Here is a 22,936-nt window from a genome sequence, read left to right as displayed (position 1 = left end):
TCCGCGGCACGTGGGATCCTCCCAGGCCGGGGCGCGAACCTGGTCCCCCTGCATTGGCAGGCGGACGCGCAACCACTGCGCCACCAGGGAAGCCTGGTATTTTTTTTTTTTTTTTAATGAAATGAGCTCTCTGAGAAATGTACCTCAACCCTGCAGTTTTCTTCTAAGTGTATTCATTTGGAAGCAAACTGCAGTCACTCTCACAGGAGTCCCCTTTGATGTCAGGAGGCATCACTTTAAACCTTCTGATGCCGTGGACAGGTCCATCTGTCTCGTCAAAAGTTGGATGCTAAGTGCATAACTTACACAAGGAAGTGTAACCTTTGTTGATCTGCCTAACCATAAAATCTTGTTGCTATTTTGCAGCAACAAAATAGCATTAAATCTTGTAGACTTAATGGTGATTTTATTAAATTTTAAAAATTTCTTTGTATTTCCCAAATACTCTGTTATGAACATGTATTAATTTTATAATGAGCAAAACCAGTTATTAAAAATTAAAAAACAAATTACTGTATGTCACTGGACTTTGAAGGCATCCCATAAATGGTCCAAACTTGAATGTTAAAAGGCAAGGACCTTCGTGTAGATATTGATATTTAATATTTGACACCTATATTAATTATTTTAAAAGGGTTGGCTGGGCTTCCCTGGTGGCGCAGTGGTTGAGAGTCCGCCTGCCGATGCAGGGGACACGGGTTCGTGCCCCGGTCCGGGAAGATCCCAGTGGGTGAGAGTCCGCCTGCCGATGCAGGGGACACGGGTTCGTGCCCCGGTCCGGGAAGATCCCACATGCCGCGGTGTGGCCGCGTCCAGAGCCTGTGCTCCGCAACGGGAGAGGCCACAACATTGAGAGGCCGCGTACCGCAAAAAAAAAAAAAGAAAAAGGGGTTGGCTTTGTTAGTAATTGGCTTTACTCTGGCGATGACTATTAGGTTTACTTTTGAGCCCTCAGGTCGGCATGTGTGTGTCTCAGGGCCTCAGCTGTCCATCCGCTCGCGTGGCTGGAAGGTGGCTACTGGTGGTTGTTCCTAATTCTAGCGTCCCCACCCCTGCTTGGATGTAGCACTTTCTTGACTATTGAACTATTTTGAACCGTTTGTCAAAGGAGACCATGTATATATGCTGACATCTCCGGGGTGAGCGCTTTCAAGCAGATAACTTCCTTTCCGGAGGTGTGACTAGAGCCAGAGACTCAAGAGCAACTCAGGGGCCCCAGGGTCTGTGAAGCGGGATTGCTGGGCGGCCAGTACTCCCTCCCAGCATCGGTGGTGACCGTAAGTTAGCAAGGATACACCTTTCCTGCGGGGGACACCGGCGTGTTTGTGAGCGACGCTGATTTTATAGAAAAGCCACAGTTCTTTCCCTGGCAGAACCTAAAGTCCAGTTGGTCCAGAAACTCACCCTCTTGTTTCCGTTTCTCTGGGCTCTGTTGCTTTTTTTTTTTGTGTGTGTGTGTGTGTGGTGCGCGGGCCTCTCACCGCTGTGGCCTCTCCGGTTGCGGAGCACAGGCTCCGGACGCGCAGGCTCAGCGGCCACGGCTCACGGGCCCAGCCGCTCCGCGGCATCTGGGATCCTCCCGGACTGGGGCACGAACCCGTGTCCCCTGCATCGGTAGGCGGACTCTCAGACACTGCGCCACCAGGGAAGCCCCCTCTGTTGCTATTTTTGTCTCAGCCAGGGAAATGGCAGAAAGAAGGAGGCTGGGCAGTGGAGTCACAGGGGTTTGTGCCGAGAGGGGCAGCTGGTGGATTTGGACAGGCTGGGACAGAGCCGAGGCCCCCCTCCACCCCACCCACTGCCAGCGGGTCCCTTTCCCCCGCCCTGGAGCAGGAGGAGGGGCCGCTGTGCACAGCCCTCCCCTGAGGTCGGCAGCGGGGAGGACTTGGCCTGCCCTCTTATCCTGGGGTATCGCCGCTTGGGTCTGGGGGACAGGGCTTCTTTCTGAAGCAGTAAAGCTGGGATTCTTTTGGGCGTTCCCCACAACTCGTAGCTAGTGGCATGGAGGCGACCTGAGCATCCGAAGCCAGCAGGACATAGGCAGGAATCCTGCCAGAGGGTGTGTGGTTCCTTTGCCTCGGGGTCAAGATGGAACCGTAATAAGAAGTGACAGCTGGGTTTGTTATTAAAGAAGCTGGGCAGCAATGACCATGTTGTGCGTGTGTGTGATTTTGGTGCTGGGGAACCGTGGGGCGGATCAGGTATGCTTAAAATCAAAACCTGGTGCAGCGTTGCATTTTGAGTCAACTCCAAATTATTTGTTGTGAAACTTTTCCCTCCCTGCCCAAACAGGTTTTTTTTTTTGTTTGTTTGTTTCCAGGGAGGATTTTGTTTTTAAATTTTATTTTTTTTTATATAGCAGGTTTTTATTAGAAAGTGGGGGGCGGGTGGTGGTAGGATGAACTGGGAGATTGGGACTGACATGTATACACTGATATGTTTAAAATAGATAACTAACCAAACAGGTGTTGTTGATAAGGATAGTTTTGATATTTGCAAATGTGTCGAAAACTGTATTGTCCCTTCCACCTAGGGAATTACTTTTTCCATGTTGGTTGCTTTATGAAGAAACTTAGACAAAGTCATACCACATGATACCTACCCCTCCTTCTCTAGCCGACCACTTCATTTAGCAAACATCCGAGCGCCTGCTAAGTGTGAGACCTTGCTGTGGAAGTTTCTGGAAAACAAGAGACGATTTCTCATCTTGCTCACACGCTTTATAGTTAACCAAGGGCTTTCCCAGGTGTCAGGATCTCATCTGAGTCTCAAGTGGTCCTGCCAGTGGGGGGAGGGTAGGGAGGGGGTCCTTGCCCCTCAGAGGAGCAAACTGGATTGTGGAGCAGTGAAGGGTCTCATGTATTTTTCTGAGTTAATTAGACTTCTCCAATTAAGAAAAAAAATCTTTGCTTTCCTTTGTTTTAGCATAGTTATTTGACATGGAATCTTCCCTCCCTCCACCTTTAATCCTAGTTCTGAATCTTGAAGGTACAGCGAGGTGGAAACTTCTAGTGTTCCTCTAGAATACAGCTTAAAAAATAGTTTTTGGAGATCCAAATTAGAGAGAAACCCAGAATTCCAGGTGTGCCCTGAATAGCTTCCCGCCCCCCGCCCCCCCAGGAAGAGAGAATATTTATTTACTTTCTTTCTTACTTACATACAGCCATCAGTATTTTTGTCTGTGGGCTCTAGGCTCTGATCCAGTTTTTGTTTTTCAAGTAACAGAGTCTTTTTCTTTAGCAAGAATATGAGGAAGTAACTTACATCATTATTTATTAAAATATACAGATTTTCCAAACGTATGCCCTTTCTCCTCTTGGCAATTCCCACCCACCACTCAATAAAATCATCTTTCAAAGCTCATTGTTTGTTATTTTCTTCTTTTAAACACACTATTCAGAGAAAAAAAATCACTGGAGATTCACGTTATTCTAAACAATTTATGAGAAAGTCTGTCTGGTTGTATTTCCCAGTAGAAAGGGCTGGGGCATTATTAAATGATTTGTTATTGTTTTCTTCTGTAGACACCAAAAGATGAGACAGAAAAATCAAAGTTAATTAAATAAAAGCAATCCAGTTGTTTTTTTTTTATGGCAGTATTTACTTTATTTCAGTGGTCTAGAACAAAACCCACACTATCTCCAAGGTATGCCTATACATTAAATGTGTACAATTTTTTGTATGTCAATTATACCTCTGTAGAGCTAAAAAAAAAGTCAATAAAAGAATTGAAAGAGAAAAAAAAATAGAGGTTAACAGGCTGTGTCTCTATAGAAATGAGTATCTCTTCCTATATCTCCACACTGTTCAACAAATATTTGTAGAATAGGATAGGCACCATGGTAAGGGCTGAGAGAGTGGCATGGACATATGTACACTACCAAATGTAAAATAGATAGCTAGTGGGAAGCAACTCCAATAAAGATGTTAAAAAAAAAAAAGAGACTTTGGACTTAGCCTTGCTTTAGCCATTGGCATGACATGGCTATTCTCCACAGACCTCATTCTTCTTCTAATAGCATCAGCCTCACTATCCACGAGTTACTACTCATCTCTGGATTCAACCAACCATGGATGGATTCAGAACTTGTAGGTACAGCTGCTGGACTACACCATTTTATATAAGGGACTTGAGTATACATAGATTTTAGTATCCTGGGGGGTCCTGGGCCTGATCCCCCATGGATACCGAGGGATGACTGTAGTTTTCTAAAGGATTCCATTAAGCCATAAATTCTTTCTTAACAAAAACCACGGTGTTCCTGAGTTAAGGGTATACGTCCTTTCTTCCTCATACTTCAACACCGGCTGAATGTACTTTGTGAGTCTTTCCATGTATCGTTTCTCATAAACCTAATCACTGTCATCTTTATGAGTCTATCAGATTTTGTTCATTCTAATAGAGCATTACGGATCATCAGACCAGATGTTTACTGATCTGTCTCTCGAACAGACTGTCTGAGCAGTTCTTGTTGGGAGGAAATGGTTTCTTCAGTCCTGAATAGCTTTTGACTTGTGGCTGACGCGGTGTCGGGGGCAGCTGTTTTACAATACGGCACCAGCTAAAGAGCAGATGGTAGATTAAAGCAAACATTTAAAAGCTTTTATAGCTATGAAGGCTTTTAAGGGTCTTTCATATACCTTTCTCTCCTTTCTTTCTTCCTTTGCCCTTCACCTAAACTAGAAATTTTTGCTTCATTTTAACCGACTTCCTGTTATCAAACATAATACCTATGGCAAAGGTGACATGATGAGTTTGATGTTGAAATGCAAAAGAAATAATACTTGGGATGTTTTCCTTTGCTGCCTTCATTTTATTCAGTATTTTTTTTTTTTTTTTGTCGGTGGGGAGAGGCTTTTCAGCTACTGTACGTGCTGTATTTTTACTTGAATCTTGGTTGCACAAGAAAGTTTCAAAGTGGCTCTGGGATGAATGCTTCTGGCTACAATCAAGGCAGAGACTGATAATGCACTGGGGGAAATGCAGACAGATACAACTTTGGTTGCTCTCTGCTTTTATTATTATTTTTTTTTTCCCGGTACGCGGGCCTCTCACCGTTGCGGCCTCTCCCGTTGCGGAGCACAGGCTCCGGACGCGCAGGCTCAGCGGCCATGGCTCATGGGCCCAGCCGCTCCGCGGCATGTGGGATCCTCCCGGACCGGGGCACGAACCCGTGTCCCCTGCATCGGCAGGCGGACTCTCAACCACTGCGCCACCAGGGAAGCCCTGCTCTCTGCTTTTAATTGGTGCTGTCACGGTTTGGGTTTTCTCTGTGCTGCAGCTCTTGCTGGCTGGCCTGGGGAAGGGGTAGCGTCTTGGAGGGAGCGTCTTCTCTGCAGTTTCCTTCTGGGGGTAGGAAGTACCCTATTGAGAGAGGGTGGTTTTATTTCCTCAGACTATTTATATCCACTGCTTATGCAGTCACAGATTTGTGGATGGGAAACAGGCTCTTTTGGAATAAAAAATCCTCCCGGACCAAATGCTTTTTGTCTTCTATACCAGCTCCCTAATAGCTGCCATGTGTGAGGGAGTATGGATTATGGCGTTACCTCCTGGGGAAGTCGATTGAAGCTGTCTCTAGGAAGGCTTGCAACATTCTTTAGAACAGATTTTGGTCTCTCAGGTCTAAAAAATACATCCCAGGGAATAAGCCCACACTGGTACCGGGTTTGGGGGCACAATCAAAGTCCCCTTGTGATCAGGTTTGGAGCCAAGGCCAGGATGAAACGGGCACGGTGGCAAGGCGGCCTGTGGTCGCAGCAGAGCCATTGGTTCGTGGCTCTCGCGGCTGCCGAGCTGGCGGTCAGTGCAGGAATGTGGGGTTCTGAGGCCTGAATCCTGTTTGATGAATGTTCTAGTTCAGTTTTCTGGGATATGAATTCTAGCCGGGGAACTCGTTTTGTTTCCGTTCACACTAATAATCTGAGAATGTTGCTCCGAGGGTTGTGCAGTCTTGAGAAAATGTTTATAGTATTTCAGGATTTCAAAACTGACACGCAGTTTGTGGACCCAAATGGTGTTTAATGCTCCGTTTCCCCTGCCTGAGCGGGAAGGGTTCAGCGTCGCGGTGTTCCTGTGTCGGATCTCAGCAGGGAGGCTGGGTCAGTACAGGGCGACCTTCCTTTGGCCAAGTTGGCAACAGGAAAGCTCGGCCAAGGTTAGTCTGTCTGTCCATCAGTCACTTTCTCTTGGAGATAAGGAGGGAATGCTGATCACTTACTTGGTTGTGGTCCTGTTTCGGCCCTTCAGTGGCTGCCTGTGAGTAGGTGCATCTTTCCAGGCACTGCTGTGTCACCCACAGTTTTCTAGGTCTTGTGTGTTTCTAAGACATTCAGTTCTGCATGACCCCTCTGCTTTGCTTTGTCAGTATTTTTCTTTCCTAAAGTGTTTTCAGGCTTTGTTTTATTAATAATATATTTAATAATATAATCATTGGAAGAAATACTGGCATGTAGACTATAATTTTGTTCTTATTAATTGTTGGAGATACTATCCCTCATAGAGAATTCCAGAGATCAAGCCCCATTAGGTCAATTGAGGAACATGGCTTTAAATGAAAATAATTTAGTCATTAGAATATTTGTTTTAACTGATTTTCTAGTGGCATTCAAGTCTTTACAATTTTAAGCATAGTGAATTACTTGCACTGAAACTTTAAGAGAAAACGCTGTAAGATTGCTGAATTAGGACCTTCCTTGACGGAGAGGTGTTTTCCCCATTTACCCCCGATGCTGAGAGAAGACTTAGGTTATAATACATAGACATTTCTGCTAAAAATGAAACGTTCTTTCCCATTGACACATGGAGATTTACAACATCGTTTCGTTGTGTCTCCTGTGTGTATGTCCAAGTGTGGAGAGGTGGGGGTTATGGGCAAAGAGAAGGATTGTGTTAGTCAGCTCCTGCACCTCCAAGATTTAAATTCGGATTCCCAGTAGAATCTCTTTCAAAGGAGGAGTGCCATCCACCACCACCAGTCAGCAGGATTGTCCAGTTCTGAACGGACACATTGCCAAGCCATTAGTCAGTATCACTTACCACGAGTCTTTCCTGAGCCCTGAACTGTAAAAACTGTTAGTTTAAATCTACTTGACTTCTGCAGGCAAAGTAAAAGTTTGAAAAATTAAAAGTGAATTTTCTTCTAAGAATACTTGTAAAGGTTTGCTTTTCTTTGCCATAGGAAAGTATTTGACAATTTGTTTTCTGGTCTTTGAGGAAAAATGAATCCTACATACAGCAGTTACTAGGCAGTAACTGAATGATGGCACCACTAATGACCCTTCCTGTTTTTAATCTCAGTAAATAAGGAAATACATCTTTTAAAAGAAAACATCAAATTGTGGTTTCATACATTTAAAAATGATGGTTCATTTATGGAGGTGGGTGGGGGGGTGAGTGGGGAATGTCCAGGCTCTCTCTACCCAGAATTGCCTAGATTATTACTCTAGATTGTTGCCTTCCAGAGACAACTTTGAGATATGCGATGATTTAAGTTTTTCTGTGGCTTTTCAGCCGTAAAATGCTTTAAATGTCAAAGGTCCGTAGTTTTGAAGAGTCTCCTCTTTGTGTGTATTTTCCCTTCGTGGTGACGGGATTAGGTCTGGTGTCTCAGACTGGCCAAGTGAGTTTGTCACAGAAGATGGCTTTTTAAAGGACACTGAATTCTCATTACCAAACCCCCTCTATTCTGTCTGGGGAGGGTAGATGAAATGACCTTTCACATCCTTTCCAGGGCTCTGTAGTATTTATGCTGGTCCCAGCGAAGCAATTGGATGTGAAAAAAAAAATTTTTTTTTTCAACTTTTAAAGCAGTTCCTTTGAATGCATTCTTTTGTAAGAATTTGTGATTATTACCATTTCATCTTTATACTGGAACAATTTGAAGTCATTGATAGCTACTTTTTCATAGTTAATTTAAGCATAGTGAAAGAATGTTTTGCCTTCTGCTTTATTTTATGTATTTGAGACTCTCAAATTAATTTTCCCGTTAGTTTAAGAATTAACAATGCAATATATAGGAGCCTCAAATTTACAAACAAGTTGTGTTTGCAAAGTCTGTGTGCTAAATTGGCTGTTTTCAAAACATGGTCCCTGTTATTTATGTCAGTTGGGTTTTCTTACTAGTTCATATATGTCCTTATACTCCATAATGCACTTAAACTGTGGAATGCCATCTTGTGGTGCCCTTTTGGTCAGATTCTGGCTTGCTGGGTCATGATCTCAGTGGGGACACACTAAACATCTCCTTCTATTTCTCCAGTGTCAACTCAGAATTTAACAGCTTTATTTCAGGCATTGCTCGAAAACAGCCATGCTGGAGACCTAGTAATACTGTGGTGTATATATATCCTTATGGAGAATTAATGCATTTGCACTGGTAGGTTAATACTTTCCTTATATTTAAGAAAACATTTTTTCTTTCGTAGCAACTGTTGAACCGTGCATACAAGTAAAAGAAAATATTTTGTAGAAAATTTCAAATATACAAAAGTAAACAAAATAATGTAATGAACCCCATATGTATTCATCAGTCTGCTTCACAGTTTTCCATTCTGCTCAGTCTCATTTTATCTGTTCCCACCCATGCCTCCTCCTGTATTATTCTGAAGCAAATCCCAGATCAGATCGCATCTGTAAATATTTCAGCATGTGTCTCTGAGATAAGAACTCTGTTTAAAAATATAAGCAGTGGGATTTCACTGTCACACCTAAAATAAAACCATTTCCTTCATATAATCTCTTAGTCAGTGTTCCAGTTACTAAATAGACATTTAAAGATGTGTTATATTATCCAGGCATTGTGTATAAGCCTGTTGGTTCTTTTACAAAACAAATGCAAGAAGGAAGCAACTAGATATAAACTGTTGTAACTTTTCTGGGGAAGTGATCTGAAAGTTGATTTCTGTATGTCTTGAAGGCCATATTTTAGCTTCTGTTCCGAAAGTAGCGGCAAATAACCATTTGTAATAACATGCAAAACAGCCCTTATGAGATATGAGAGTTTGCTGGCCTTTCAGGACTAAACCAGAGTTTCTTGCCCTGTCTTTTCTGTGAAGTCCCGGGTTTCTTTAGCAGGGACGGTATTGATTTTTGCTCGTATGCTTTCGGTTCGGGTTGATGTTTAGCCTTTGACCCAGCCACTTTCTTACAATAAACAGTTTGTTGATGAGAGCAGCTGCCCAGCAGATTGTTTCCAGATTGTTCTCTCCTGGCTGAGGACGGAGTGCACCTTACGAAAAAGTCGGCTTGAAGCTTGCGGCTTCTACTTCCTATGGCTGTCTGCCTTTGAAGCCAACTGTCAGCCTCTGAACATTCTTCTATTTATAGCCAGTGAAGTGGTGTGAACCTGTGGCACTGGAAATCAGGCTTCACTTACTATCTTGACTATTTTATTCCCTGAATGAATATAGCAGCCTCTTCTAGAAGTTTCTGCCATATGAGCAATTCCTGATATTACAGTAGGAATTCCCAGCGTTGGGTATGTGGAAATGAGTGTACTGGGTGGTGCTGTGTATGGAAGTAGACAGAACATGCTTTACGTTGTGTAGGAATCCATGCTCTTTGAATATTTAAAGATTTTCTACATAATTAAGGAATGAGGTAACTTTCAAACCAAGGTAAGTATTATCTGCCTCATGTTATTATCTTGCCCTTTTAAAATAAATTTTCATATTTATCCTACTTTCAAAAGACTACTCCTTTTTGTTGTTATTCTTAATGCAAGTGACTGGTACCCTAAGGGTTTGACAATTTATGTGACTCAAAGGCACACCTTAGTTTGGATTTTTGCTGCTTCCCTAATCACCGCCCAGTTGTTACCTAGAATGGCCTGTCTGCTTGCAGCAACCTTCATTAAGGCAAGGTCGGAACTTTCGGCATCAGAGCCAACACTTTTTACTCAACTGGCCACCAGGGGCTGCTGTCAGAATGGTGCGGCTGAGCTCACCTCCCTAGAGGCAAGTTTACTTTTTCTACAACCAGTAAATTTTGTTAAGCTACCAATCCTGGTTTCAAAACTCAGGTCTCACTACACAGCCTCCAGTTACCAAGCATGCTTACGGCTGTATCCCTTCCAGCCAGCTATTACGTAGAACCTGGACCCGATTCAAGACCTAAGATTAAGATTTGTGTGTTTTTCATTCAGTGCCAATAAGCTGTTATTAATACACTGATTCCACACATACTGAAAAACTCCATGAAACGCACTGGGGTTTGTGCTCAGGAAAGAACGTCCTGTGTTTGTGGACTGTTCAAGATCGGGGCCTCTGGAGGCATGTGACAATTAAAATCAGGATTTTGAGGGAGGTGTTTTGCCTGAAGTGACCCTCGCTACCCTAGTGCAGGCAGCAGGAAGGGTTGTGCTGATTTAACTAAGATGTGAATGCTAGAAGGTATTCTTGGTAGTAGTCATTTGGTTTTTCTTTTCTTTTTTTTAAACAAAGGCTGCATCTTTGATGATTCAAGGACTAACAGCAGAACAAAAACATCCAGTGAATGTTGGAGCTGGCAGAGGCCTTAGAGAGCTTCTGGAGCAAATCCCTTCGTTTCTCAACTTTTTATTAAAAAAAATTAAAACCTAAGAAAGGGTGAAAGAATAGCACACAACCCCCATGTAGCCTTCACCTGGATTCACCACTGGTTAACGTTTTACCACAGTTTGATAAAGAGGGTTTGTTTTTTTCAAAAGATGTGTATGCTACTGTCTTTAAGTAAAACACAAAGCACAGAACTTATTGTAAGTTATTTATGAGAGTACGAGTCTTCCACATTTCTGTTTCTAGGAGTTGGCAAGAGAGTGGCACTAGTTTCCACTTGGCCCTGGGCTCGTTTTCTTTATTTGAAGTAACCAGTAGCCCACTGGTTTGTAATGGTTCTGGATAGCTGGTTGTCACCCTACTGGGCTGTGGGCACATCCCATCTTCACATGGGCCAGCATGTATAAAATTCTTAGAATATATCTTAAAAGTCCTAAATTTTAGAACATAAAACATCTTAGAGCCACATGCTATGAGGACAACTAGTCGATCTTTTAGGCCCAACAAAGGAATTCTACCAACCCTGATCTAGGAAAATTCCACTCATGACCATGTTATGTATATAGGATTTACAATTTTTCTTTCAGTTTTCCAACCCAAGTATTGTGACTTGGAACCTTAGATCTGATTGATTACTTTTATATGAAGGTTAAAAAAAATTTTTTTTTGTTTTGGTAAAAGTGTACAAATGCTGTTGTATTATGTGAATATCTGCCTACCCCATTAAACTGTAATACAAGATCATCTGAAGGCAAGGAACATATGTTGTTAATCTTTGTATCCCTTTTCCAGTATTTTGCCTATAGTAGGCGTTTAGTAAGTGTGTTTTGTTCGAAAACTTAAAAACATTTTGGCATTTTGGCGTTTCCCACTAAAGTATTGTGAAACGCTTCCTCCATTCCTCTGTCTGGGAGACCCGAGGGGCCTCAGGGGACAGGCCAGTAGTAAACAGCCCACGGGGCTTCGACTGGCTGCCCGGTCCAATCTAGCAGTCACCCTTTATCTAGCTGTCACCCTTTATAACGGGGGTTTCGTAAACATCATGTTAAACATTTTAAAAGAATCAGCTGTTGATGTACCCGAGGAAAAGTGACAAGATGGAGCTTCAGAAAAAAGTTGGAATAGTTTTGCAGAGCTGCCCTCTCCTTGTAGGACAGGTTAAGGGGACACCTTCGCTTCTCTAGACTATTGGAAAGCTTTCTGCCTTCCCTGAATCCTCCGCATACTGGCCACCTCTCTCTTTGCAGGTAACATGTATATCTTAATTTTGGAATCCTAGAGATGATGTTAGTTTTAACTGAGCATTTTAGCATTTGGGATGAATCACCGAATCTTGAATGTTAAAGCTGAAGGGGATTTGCAGTTTTTTTGTTTATTTTAAATTTTATTATTATTATTATTTAATTAATTTATTTTTGGCTGCGTTGGGTCTTTGTTGCTTTGCGCGGGCTTTCTCTAGTTATGGCGAGCGGGGGCTACTCTTCGTTGCGGTGCACGGGCTTCTCACTGCAATGGCTTCTCTTGTTGTGGAGCACGGGCTGTAGGAGCGCAGGCTCAGTAGCTGTGGCTCGTGGGCTCTAGAGCGCAGGCTCTGTAGTTGTGGTGCCCGGGCTTATCTGCTCCGCGGCATGTGGGATCTTCCTGGACCCAGGCTCGAACCCGTGTTCCCTGCATTGGCAGGTGGAATCTTAACCACTTGCACCACCAGGGAAGTCCCTATTTCTCTAGTTATGGCGAGCGGGGGCTAGTCTTCGTTGCGGTGCACGGGCTTCTCACTGCAATGGCTTCTCTTGTTGTGGAGCACGGGCTGTAGGAGCGCAGGCTCAGTAGCTGTGGCTCGTGGGCTCTAGAGCGCAGGCTCTGTAGTTGTGGTGCCCGGGCTTATCTGCTCCGCGGCATGTGGGATCTTCCTGGACCCAGGCTCGAACCCGTGTTCCCTGCATTGGCAGGTGGATTCTTAACCACTGCGCCACCAGGGAAGTCCCAGTTTTCTCCTTTTTGAAAACGAGGAACAGGCAGGGCCTCCCAGCTCGTCGGGAGCTGAGCTGTTGACCAGATTTTGTGCTGGCGTCTCCTGCCCCCATGCTCCAGAAAGGTCAAGGCCAGGCTGCGGATGACACAGGCACTTAGTTTAGGATGGGTGGGGCCTTCTGAAGACAAAAAGCTGAGCGCTCCAAGCCAACTGCTCACTCAGCATGGCGGACGGTCACATCTGTGCGTGCGCATGCGTGCTTGCGTGCGTGCGCATGCGTGCTTGCGTGCGTGCGTGCGCTTGCGTGCCTGCGTGAGTGTGCGCCAGCCAGGACGTGCCCTCTCAGGGCGAAGCGTACCGGGCTTCCTCGCAAGCGTTCCCGCTCGCGCGCTGGGCACACCACCCAGAGCTTTCTTGGCTTCGCATCCTACGCTCCTCGCTCCGGAGGAGCCTGTTTGTGTTGGCCTCCGACAGATGGCGGGCGTTTTACACGGGCAGGCTTAATGAAGGCCCTGGAGACTTCTACGGATGTTGAACCCAAACCCACAGGCCCCATCAATGTAAGTTAGCGCCTCTCGAGTAGGAGCGGTGGTTGAGCTCCGACCCGGAATGCCTCCCTTTCTTTTAGAGCCGGCCATGGCTCTACTTTTGGTCTCCGCCCTTGCAGAATAGATTTCATCTCTAAAATGAGCCCATTTGGCCCAGCAGAGGTGTGATGCCTATAAAACCAGCCTTGTTAGAAATGACTTATTATCTCTGTTTTACGGGTCCACCCCAGCCCTTTGTGGTCTTCGCTAGTTGGCAGGTAACAAAAAATGTGGTAAATCGTGGCTTTTCAAAGCCAGAGCCTGAGGAAAACCTTTACACAATAAAAGGAATACAGTTTAACAGACATTTATTGAGTGCCTACTGTGTCCCATGCATTGGGGACTGGAAATGACTGACAAGTTAAGCTAGCGGGGTGGGCGGAGAACCTCCCATTCCTGGGGCTTAGATATCGGATGTCCTTTGTCGTAAATCCTTTGGAGTTGCGGAGTTACCATTCCAAGTTTGGTCTGATCACTATGAAAGATCAGAATGTGTGTAAGTTCATCTTGTTGCTGGGCACAGGTTGTGCCCCAGGGCAGAGATGTGAGAGGCATTCACATCAGAGCGGGACCCCCTCCCCCTTCCCCTTGTGTCCTCTCTGAGCAGTTGTGTCGGGCACTGTCCACTTTACCCTGTGCCCTTGTTCTCTGCCCCTTCCCAGGCTCTGGTTACGCTGGCAGGAGGTGAGAGAGGTGGACGAATTTCCTCTCCGCCCTCTCTGCTTGCAGCCCCTGTGGGTAGCTCTGTCCTCTTGCTCCTCCAGGCTTGTTGCTGGTCCAGGTGCTTCCCCATCCCTGCTCTTTCATTCTGTTAACTCTTCTCACAGTTCCTTAAGTAGCCCTTCCATTGAACTCTTGAATATGCCATCTCTTTCTGGCTGAAACCGGAGAGAGGTGAATGGTAACTCACTTAAGTGATAAAAATTCGCTTATTTGTGAAAAATGTCTTGGTCTGGGCTTGCCTAAGTAGAGCACAGTTGACGGTAGTAGACCCAAGCTTCAGATTTAAGTTTCTCTTACCAAAGTTGAGAAACTTTGCCCACTACCTCTCTTCCTCCAACCCCACCCCAGCTCCAAGCTGCGTGCATCTATTTTATCACTATTTCATAATTGCATATTATATATTGAGTTTATATCTTTCTTTGTGTTGCCTTAGGCATTTTGATAACAGTAAACAGGCTTTTCCTATGTTGCTTCATTTTGGGTTAGCTCCTCTTGCTGAGGACTGTGGAATAGGAATTAGAGCAAGGATTTGGGACCCAGACAGATTTGGTTTCGTGGGTTCAAATTCCAGCTCTGCAGCTTACTGTCTGTGTGGTTTGGGCATCATTAACGCTGTCTTGTTCCGTTTCTTCTTCTGTAGATGGTGATGATAGTTCTGTGGAATTGCTGTGTGAGGGATAGGGTCCTGGTCTAAAGCACGAGTGTTCCACATGGAGTGAGTGTGCAATAAATGGTAGCTTTCATACCGTGGATGTAGCCTAATGCCTGATGGAAACAGAACTTAAAATCATTTAAAAAGAGACATTGCCAGCTATTTGTCCGTCTAGGTGGAAAGTCACTTGGGAAAAGTCTTTTTGTGAGAAGTTACCTTAGTGGCTTCCCTTGGTGATTCGCAGGTAAGTCAGGGAGGTACCCTGGGAAAAGCGTAGTCAGGCCCCCTGGTTAATATGCCGGCTGTCCCTCCACTTCCTCTATGTATGCAGGGTGATTCGGCAGGGGGCTAGTGGACTGATTGCAGAGAGGACAGGGAGCCTCTGGGGAGAAAACAGCTTGAGATTTTGAGCCCCCTCTCTCTTTTTAAAGTGAAATTAATTTCATTCACAGTGTTGTGCAACCACACCACTATCTATTTCCAAAACTTTTTCATCACCCCAAAGAGAAACTCTATACCCGTTAATCAATAACTTCTCATTCTCTCTCTCATCAGCTCCTGGTAACCTCTATTCTACTTTCTGTTTCTGTGAATTTACTTATTCTAGATAGTTCACGTAAGTGGAATCACACAATATTTGTCCTTTTGAGTCTGGCTTCTTTCACTTGGCATAATGTTTTCAAGGTTCATTTTTGTCATAGCATCTATGAGAACTTTATTTATTTTTATGCTTGAATAATATTCCATTGTGTATATATACCACATTTTGTTTAACCATTCATCTGTCCGTTCATCTGTCGACTGACATGGGTTATTTCCAGCTCTTGGCTATTGTGAACAGTGTTGCTCTGAACATTGGTGTTCAAATATCTGTTCCTGTTTTCAGCTCTTTGGGGTATATACCTGGGAATCGCTGGGTTATACGTTAATTCTCTGTTTCACTTTTTTGAGGAACTGCCAAATTGAACCCCTTGTATTTTTGAGAGTCAGCGTTACCAGACTCACTCTGATGAATTAATATGGACCTAACTGGAAAGAAGCATCATCAAGGGCCCCATGGGAGATCTTGCTGGCTTGGTGCCAGACTTGAAACCGGGGCCAGCATGGGTGGTCTCAATCCCAGATGCCTAGGAGCAGAAGAGGTGGTACACAAGAGTCCAGCTGCAGAGTCTGTCCCCCATATAATGAGGGTAGTGCTTCTTGGCCCAGCCAGTTATTGCCATGTGGGAGTTTCTGTTTCTTCAAAAGAAGCAGGATGTGAAATGTCCTGATTTTTCTTTTTCTTTCTTCTTCTCTTTTTTTTCTTTCTTTTTTTTTTTTTTTTTGCGGTACACGGGCCTCTCACCTCTGTGGCCTCTCCCATTGCGGAGCACAGGCTCCGGACGCACAGGCTCAGCGGCCATGGCTCACAGCACCAGCCGTTCCGCGGCATGTGGGATCCTCCCGGACCGGGGCATGAACCCGTGTCCCCTGCATCGGCAGGTGGACTTCTCAACCACTGAGCCACCAGGGAAGCCCTGTCCTGACTTTTAAGTGTTAGCAACTAGTTCAAAATGGGTGGGCCAAGTAAAACATTTCTCTGGGTTCATTTTGGCCCTTGGGTATCTGTTGGTGACAATTGACCTGGATATTGTGGGGATGGACTGCTTTCAGCAGTGTGTTGTCACTGAAGCTAGAAGCCCCTCTAGGTCCATTCATTCTGGGGTGAGAGTGCTTGGGATCGGTGGCTGAGAGTATTTGGGGAGCAGGAAGGCAGGGGCCTTGGGCATCCCAGCTGGGACGCAGTACCATCCAAGGAGGAATCTGGGCAAGTTAGGCAGGGGTTGATCAGACTGCAGTGGGTCAATTGGAACTGAGACAGAAGTGTCTGCATGGGGAACCAATCAGAACACACTCATCTCAGACCCTGCCTGAGGCTTTGCTCTGCTTGCTTCTGGTGCTCAGAATAAAAGTTCACCCTGAAGGTTGCCACATGAACCATCCCTGCCTTAAATGAGGTCAGGACCAAAAACAGTCCTGCTCTTTCAGGAGTGTCATCTTTTGATTGTAAATATCTGCTATGCTATGTGCCTTCATCACTTCTATGAAGACACTGAGTGAATGTGAAATTGGCTGTGAATATTTTGTTTGTAAAATACCAGTAGTAAGAATTTTTTTTTTGGTATAAATTTTCATATAAATTCGTCTACTCCTGTTTCCTCTCATATTTAACTGAGAATGAAAACACCCATAAAAAGAGCTTGTATTCTATGTCTTTGTAGATTCATTTTCTGATTTACCCACTGGTAAACTTATAATGTTGCCTAGCAACTTATAATGTTATGACTGAAGCGCAACTAATCTGATTATTTACAATGAGGCAAATGTGTCTCTGAGATAGAAAACCTTTAAAAGTTATGATCAATTATTTGGTGTTTCTTGGGAAAAGGAGCACCAAAACACCGAGTTGGTAATAAATATTTTGAATCCAATGCTGAATCAGAGGTATGGCCATGTTTCACCCATTGAATCTTGTGTAGATGGATAAAATTTAGCAGATAAGACAAGTGATGGGGTGGAAAGGCTCTAATGTGACTGGACATAGCATACTGTACATCTTTGTACATCTGCTACACTCCCCGTATGACATGTTAACTAACCATGGAGTAGCCACTTGTGTGTATTTGCACTAAATATAAATTTAAGCATTCATGTCTTCAGAAGTAGGGACACTGGTGTTCTTTTTGGACATTAGTGAATATAGAGTCTCCTGGACTTCAGTCATTGTTTAGTGTTGCACAAGATTGTTGCTACTTGCTTTAAAAAAATCAACTTTGGGATGACGTGTTCAAGAAAATGCACTTATTTATGTGTAGGGTTTGATAAACATATTCGCTGGAGTAACCGTCTTTGCTATCAAGATAGAAACCATTTGCAGAATCCCACAAAATTCTCTTACTCTGTTTCTCATTCAGTCCTCATCCACTCTCCCACCCCCATGCTCATCCTTGGGCAATCACTGATCTGCTTTCTATCATTATAGATTAGATTGGTCTTTTCTGGAACTTCATCTAAATTGAATCATACAGTACATACTCTTCTGTCATTTTAAATTTTATTTTATTTATTAAATTTAAAAAAAATTTTTATTTTAATCAGCCTTATGTTTTTGAGATTCATTCATTTTGTTGCCTATATGAGTAGTTAATTCCTTTGTTATTGCCAAGTAGTGTTCCATTGTATAGCTATGCCATAACTTACCTATTCTCCTGTTAGTGGGCATTGGGTTGTTCGCATTTTTTGGATATTATGAGTAAAGTTTCTACGACCATTTGTGTATAAGTCTTTGTTTGGATGTTTTCGTTTCTCTTGGTTAAATACTTAGGAATAGAATTTCTGGGTCATGTGGCAAGTGTATATTTAATTTGATAAGAAACTGCCAAACTGTTTTCCAGAATTGTACCATTTTATGTTCCCACCAGTGATGTATGAGAGCTCCAGTTACTTCACATCTTTGCCAACATTAGATATTGTCAGAATTTAGAAATTTGTTCTTCTCTTTCTGGCTTACTTCACTCTGTATGACAGACTCATACAGAGTGAAGTAAGCCAGAAAGAGAAAAACTAATATCGTATATTAACGCATATATGTGGAATCTAGAAACCTGGTACAGATGAACCCGTTTGCAAGGCAGAAATAGAGACACAGATGTAGAGAACAAACGAATGGATGTATGGGAGGAATGCGGGGAGGGGGGTGGTGGTGGTGGTGGTGGGATGAATTGGGAGGTTGGGATTGACGTATATACACTAATATGTATAAAATAGATAACTAATAAGAATCTGCTGTATAAAAAAATAAATAAATTTAATTTTTAAAAAAGAATTAAAAAACTTAACCATTCTAACGGGTGTGTAGCAGTATCTCATTGTGGTTTTAATTTGTATTTCCCTGGTGACAAATGATGTTGAGCACTTTTCATGGGCTTGTTGGCCATCTGATGTTTTCTTTTGGCCAAATATTCTTGCTGATGTTCTAAGTTGAATTGTTTTCTTATAATTTTGTTTTAAGAGTTTTTTTTTTTCTCTTCATTCTGGATACAAGTGCTTTGTCAGATATGTGTATTAAGAATAGTTTTTCTCAGTTTGTTGTCTTCATTTTTCTTAACATTAACCCTTGAAGAGCAGCAGTTCTTAGAGTTCTTAATTTTTATAATATCCAGCTTATCACTTTTAAAAAAATAAATTTATTTATTTATTTTTGGCTGTGTTGGGTTTTCATTTCTGTAAGAGGGCTTTCTCTAGTTGTGGTGCACGGGGGCCACTCTTCATCGCGGTGCGCAGGCCTCTCGCTGTCGCGGCCTCTTGTTGCGGAGCACAGGCTCCAAACGCACAGGCTCAGTAGTTGCGGCTCACGGGCCCAGTTGCTCCGTGGCATGTGGGATCTTCCCAGAACAGGGCTCGAACCTGCGTCCCCTGCATTGGCAGGCAGATTTGCAACCACTGCGCCATGAGGGAAGCCCTGTCATTTTTTAAAATTTGATGGTTCATGCTTCTTTTGTTGTATCTGAGAAAAGATTTACCTATCCTAAGATTAGAAAGTGTTTCTCCTGTATTTTATTTTAGAAGTTTTATATTTTTACATTTAGGTCTGTGATTCATTTCAGGTTACTTTTGGTATACATGTAAGGGTCAAGGTGTTTGGGTTTTGTTTTGTTTTGTTTTTTTGCATATGTGTGTCCCATTGTTTCAGCACCATGTATTGAAAAGATGATTTTTTTTTCAGGTGAATTACCTTGTTGAAAATCAACTGAACATATATGTATGGCACTCTTTCTGGACTCTATTCTGTTTTTAGAAATATATGTCTGTCTGTAAGGAAATACCATACTGTCTTGATTCCTGCAGCTTTATAATAAATCTTGAAGTCAGATAAGGTAAATCTTCCAACTTTTTTCTTCCCAAAATTGTTTTGGTCATTCTAGGCCTATTCTATATCTATGTAAGTTTTAGAAGTAGCTTGCTAGGATTTTGATTGGAATTGCATCGATTCCATAGATCAATTTGGAGAAGAATTGACGTCAATAATATTGAGTGTTCTGATCCATGAACATGGTATATCTCTTCAGTTATTTAGGACTTCTTTAATTTTAAATTCAGTAGTGTTTGTAGTTTTTAGTGTACAGTTCTGGCACATACTTTCTTTAATTTATTCCTAAATGTTTCAGATCTATTGATGCCATTGAAAATGATATTTAAAAAATTAAGACTCCAGATATTCATGGCTAGAAATAAACCCAGTTTTTGTATATTGACCTTGTATTTTGCAACCTTGCTAAAAGTACTAGTTCTAGTAGTTTTTTGGTGGATTCCTTGGGGTTTTCATGTTGTGTGCAACATGTCCCAATAGGAAACAAAGGCACATTCACTTTCCTTGAGAATAGCTAGTGTTTCCCTAGTGCTGTGGCTGGTTCAAAGGGGCCAACATTTATGTGACTATAAAATGTTGTTTTTGGTTCCACCTAAATTGTATTTAATTAGCCTGAAATCTTAGAGAAAGGTAAATACTAAATTCTTGAAGTTCAAATGTTAAAAAAATAACATTAATTAGAAGGTTTTAATGAATTTCATTGGAGTGGAATTTGATAGCAGTTGTTTTATTTTCAACAGGACTGATTTGACTTTAACGATTTCATATTTCTTTTTGATGCTATGTATCCATTTCAAGTCCATCTCTTAACATTGCCTTTTCTGGGTTTTCCCTCTTGATATACCTATTTATGTTTCTTACTTGTGGGATGTTTTTGGTAAGGAATTTAATATGCATTTATATGATGAATGCTTATTAAGCATGCAGCATTTGCCAGACTTGGTACCGGGTGCCATGGATACAGTGAGAGCCAGACAGAAACATGCATTTGCTGTCTTTATGGAGCTTACATTCTAGCAAGACAGTGGGACATTGAGTAAATGATTATACAAACTATGGAATTACAATTTGAGAAGTGCTATAAAGTCACTAAGTTTATTAAATAGAGTCCTAACTTAGACTGGGACAGGCTGTGGGTTGGAGAAATCTTCCCTAAAGCAGTGACATTTTTTCATGCTCCGATAGTTGTGTTTATAGAGTTAGGTAGACTTGGGAGTAGGGGGTTGGTAATACTACTTATGCCAGCCCATTTGCCTTGATATATATGCTCCAAACTTTTTTCTTCAGTAGCATTTCTGCACTGCCTTAGTGGTCATTGGTAGAGTTAAACCAAGAATCATGAATTAATTCCTTTTCCTTTTATGATAGCAGCTAATTCTGTAGCTCTGAAGTCATCATTGTAACTTTAAGTTCATTTGAGAGGACATACCAGGCAGATTTGCATCAAACAGGTAGTAATTTTGATACTTCTTGTGACCAGAGTTTTATTCTCCTGTCTGGGGATAATGGGGATGGGCGACCCATGTGTACTCGATTTTACTTGACTGCTTAAAGTTGCATTTGACTATAGTGAATATAAATATTTAGGAGAATTATAGGTGGTATACAGTTATATTTCTTAATAAGTTCCATGCCTTTTTTTATATCTTTTTAGAGTCTCTTTTTTCTGAATAACTTACGTGGCTGTAATTAAGTCCTGAAAGATTATATGAAAGAAGTATTAAAAAAAAACCCGCATATACCTTGCTTACATCAATTTTAATTTATTTTGCATATTTGTGCATCTCTAAGTGTTGCTTTCAAAAACAAACAATTTATTAGATGAATGATATATAGATGGCCAGTTGGATAATTTGCTCCATAGGAAATTCCCTGCTTTATTCCTGTCTGAAAGGTCTACCTGGTGCTAGCTGTTTCTTTTTGGTTTTATCTTGATTTTCACAGACTTTGAATGGGGGATGCACATTGCCTATGCCTGCTGAATAACTGTTTAACTCTGCTTGAGTTAATGAAAACTGAAGTTAGTTAAGAAGTGTTTATTGTTCAGATTATTTCCCTCTCTTTTTTTATGATTTAACCTATTCACTGATGTATCTTTAGCCTGTGCAGTGCCCTTGTGAAATCTAGCTGTGTTGGGGAATGTGATGAAGGAAATTCGGATTTGTTCGCTTTATACTTTAAGGGCATTGACTACAGTTTAAGGAGCAGAGTTGGTTATAACTAATGGCCAGGTTTGAGGTTTGGGGGTGTCTTAGTCAATACAGGCTGCTAAAACAGGATAGCGTAGACTGGGCAGCTTATAAACAACAGACATTTATTTTTCATACTTTAATTTCTTTTCCGACATTTTAACTCCTCTAGGACAGGGTACTCCCTGGCTGGAGGTCTGAGATCAGTGTGCCAGCATGGTTGTTCTGGTGAGGGCCCTCTCCCAGGTTGCAGACAAACATCTTTTTGCTATGTCCTCACTTGGTGGAGAGGGCGAGGGATCTCTCTGGGATTGCCTTTTTAAAAAAAAAAATTTATTTATTTATTTATTTATGGCTGTGTTGCGTCTTCGTTGCTGCACGTGGGCTTTCTCTAGTTTCGGCGAGCGGGGGCTACTCTTTGTTGTGGCGCATGGGCTTCTCATTGCAGTGGCTTCTATTGTTGTGGAGCACACACAGGCTCTAGGCGCACGGGCTTCAGTAGTTGTGGCTTGCAGGCTCCAGAGCGCAGGCTCAGTAGTTGTGGCACACGGGCTTAGTTGCTCCGCGGCACGTGGGATCTTCCTCGACCAGGGCTTGAACGCGTGTCCCCTGCATTGGCAGGTGGATTCTTAACCACTGCGCCACCAGAGAAGTCCTGGGATTATTCTTTTAAAGGTACTATCCCATTCATGAGGGCTCCACCCTCATGACCTAATCACACCCAAAGGCCCCACCTCCAAATACCATCACCTTGGGGATTAATTAGAATTTCAACATATGAATTTTTTTGGGATACAAACATTCAGCACATAATTGGGGGTTACTTTTGTAATTTATTCATTTTTATTCTTCCTCCAGTAGAGTGTATATTAAAGAATTAATGGTGAACAGGGAATATTCCATTTAAAACTTTTCTTGGTTCTTTGTGCAAGGATGGAAAGTTAGTGCTGTAACTCCTGGTGGCTCACTTCAGCTTGACCTCTTCCAATGACTCTCCTGGTGCTCGTTCAAGCAGGATCACCCCTGTGCCTGTCTCATATAGCATGTATCTGTGCGTGGCTGCATAAAAGCAGAAAATCATGCTGACTGCTCACTCTGAATTCAGAAGCACTAACCTTAGATGAACCTTGAACGCTTCTGGTTGCGCATACGATTTTCCCTGCTTCCTTCATTTTCTCACTCTCCCTTCTCAAACCTCCAGCACCTTCTTCCTCCTTTTCACTCTTGGCTGAGCCTCTTTCTTCCTATTTGTAGAGAAGATAGAAGGAATCAGAAGATGATATCACCAGCACCCAGCGCCAGGACTCCCAACTGTGGGTGGCTTTGGAGCAGGGTGGTGTCAGTGTAGATTAATTCCCGGGGCTGGCT

General features: G+C 42.7%; 1 protein-coding gene across 2 annotated transcripts in view; it reads left to right on the top strand.

Annotated features, from left to right (window-relative positions):
- Window positions 1–22,936, top strand: part of HLCS (holocarboxylase synthetase) — a 174,124-nt gene that overhangs the window by 6,347 nt on the left and 144,841 nt on the right. Inside the window, exon 1 of one of the 2 annotated variants that reach the window (XM_028492644.2) lies at window positions 11,653–11,783. The exons of the other annotated variant lie outside the window; for it this stretch is intronic. The gene's annotated coding sequence lies outside the window, so the exon portion shown is untranslated. Of the gene's footprint in view, window positions 1–11,652; window positions 11,784–22,936 lie in introns of those variants that run through there. 2 annotated transcript variants of the gene reach the window in all.

This window comes from Physeter macrocephalus, chromosome 8 (genome assembly GCF_002837175.3).
Source record: "Physeter macrocephalus isolate SW-GA chromosome 8, ASM283717v5, whole genome shotgun sequence".
In the NCBI taxonomy this organism is placed as follows: domain Eukaryota; kingdom Metazoa; phylum Chordata; class Mammalia; order Artiodactyla; family Physeteridae; genus Physeter; species Physeter macrocephalus.
This window is presented reverse-complemented; position numbering and strand designations above follow the sequence as displayed.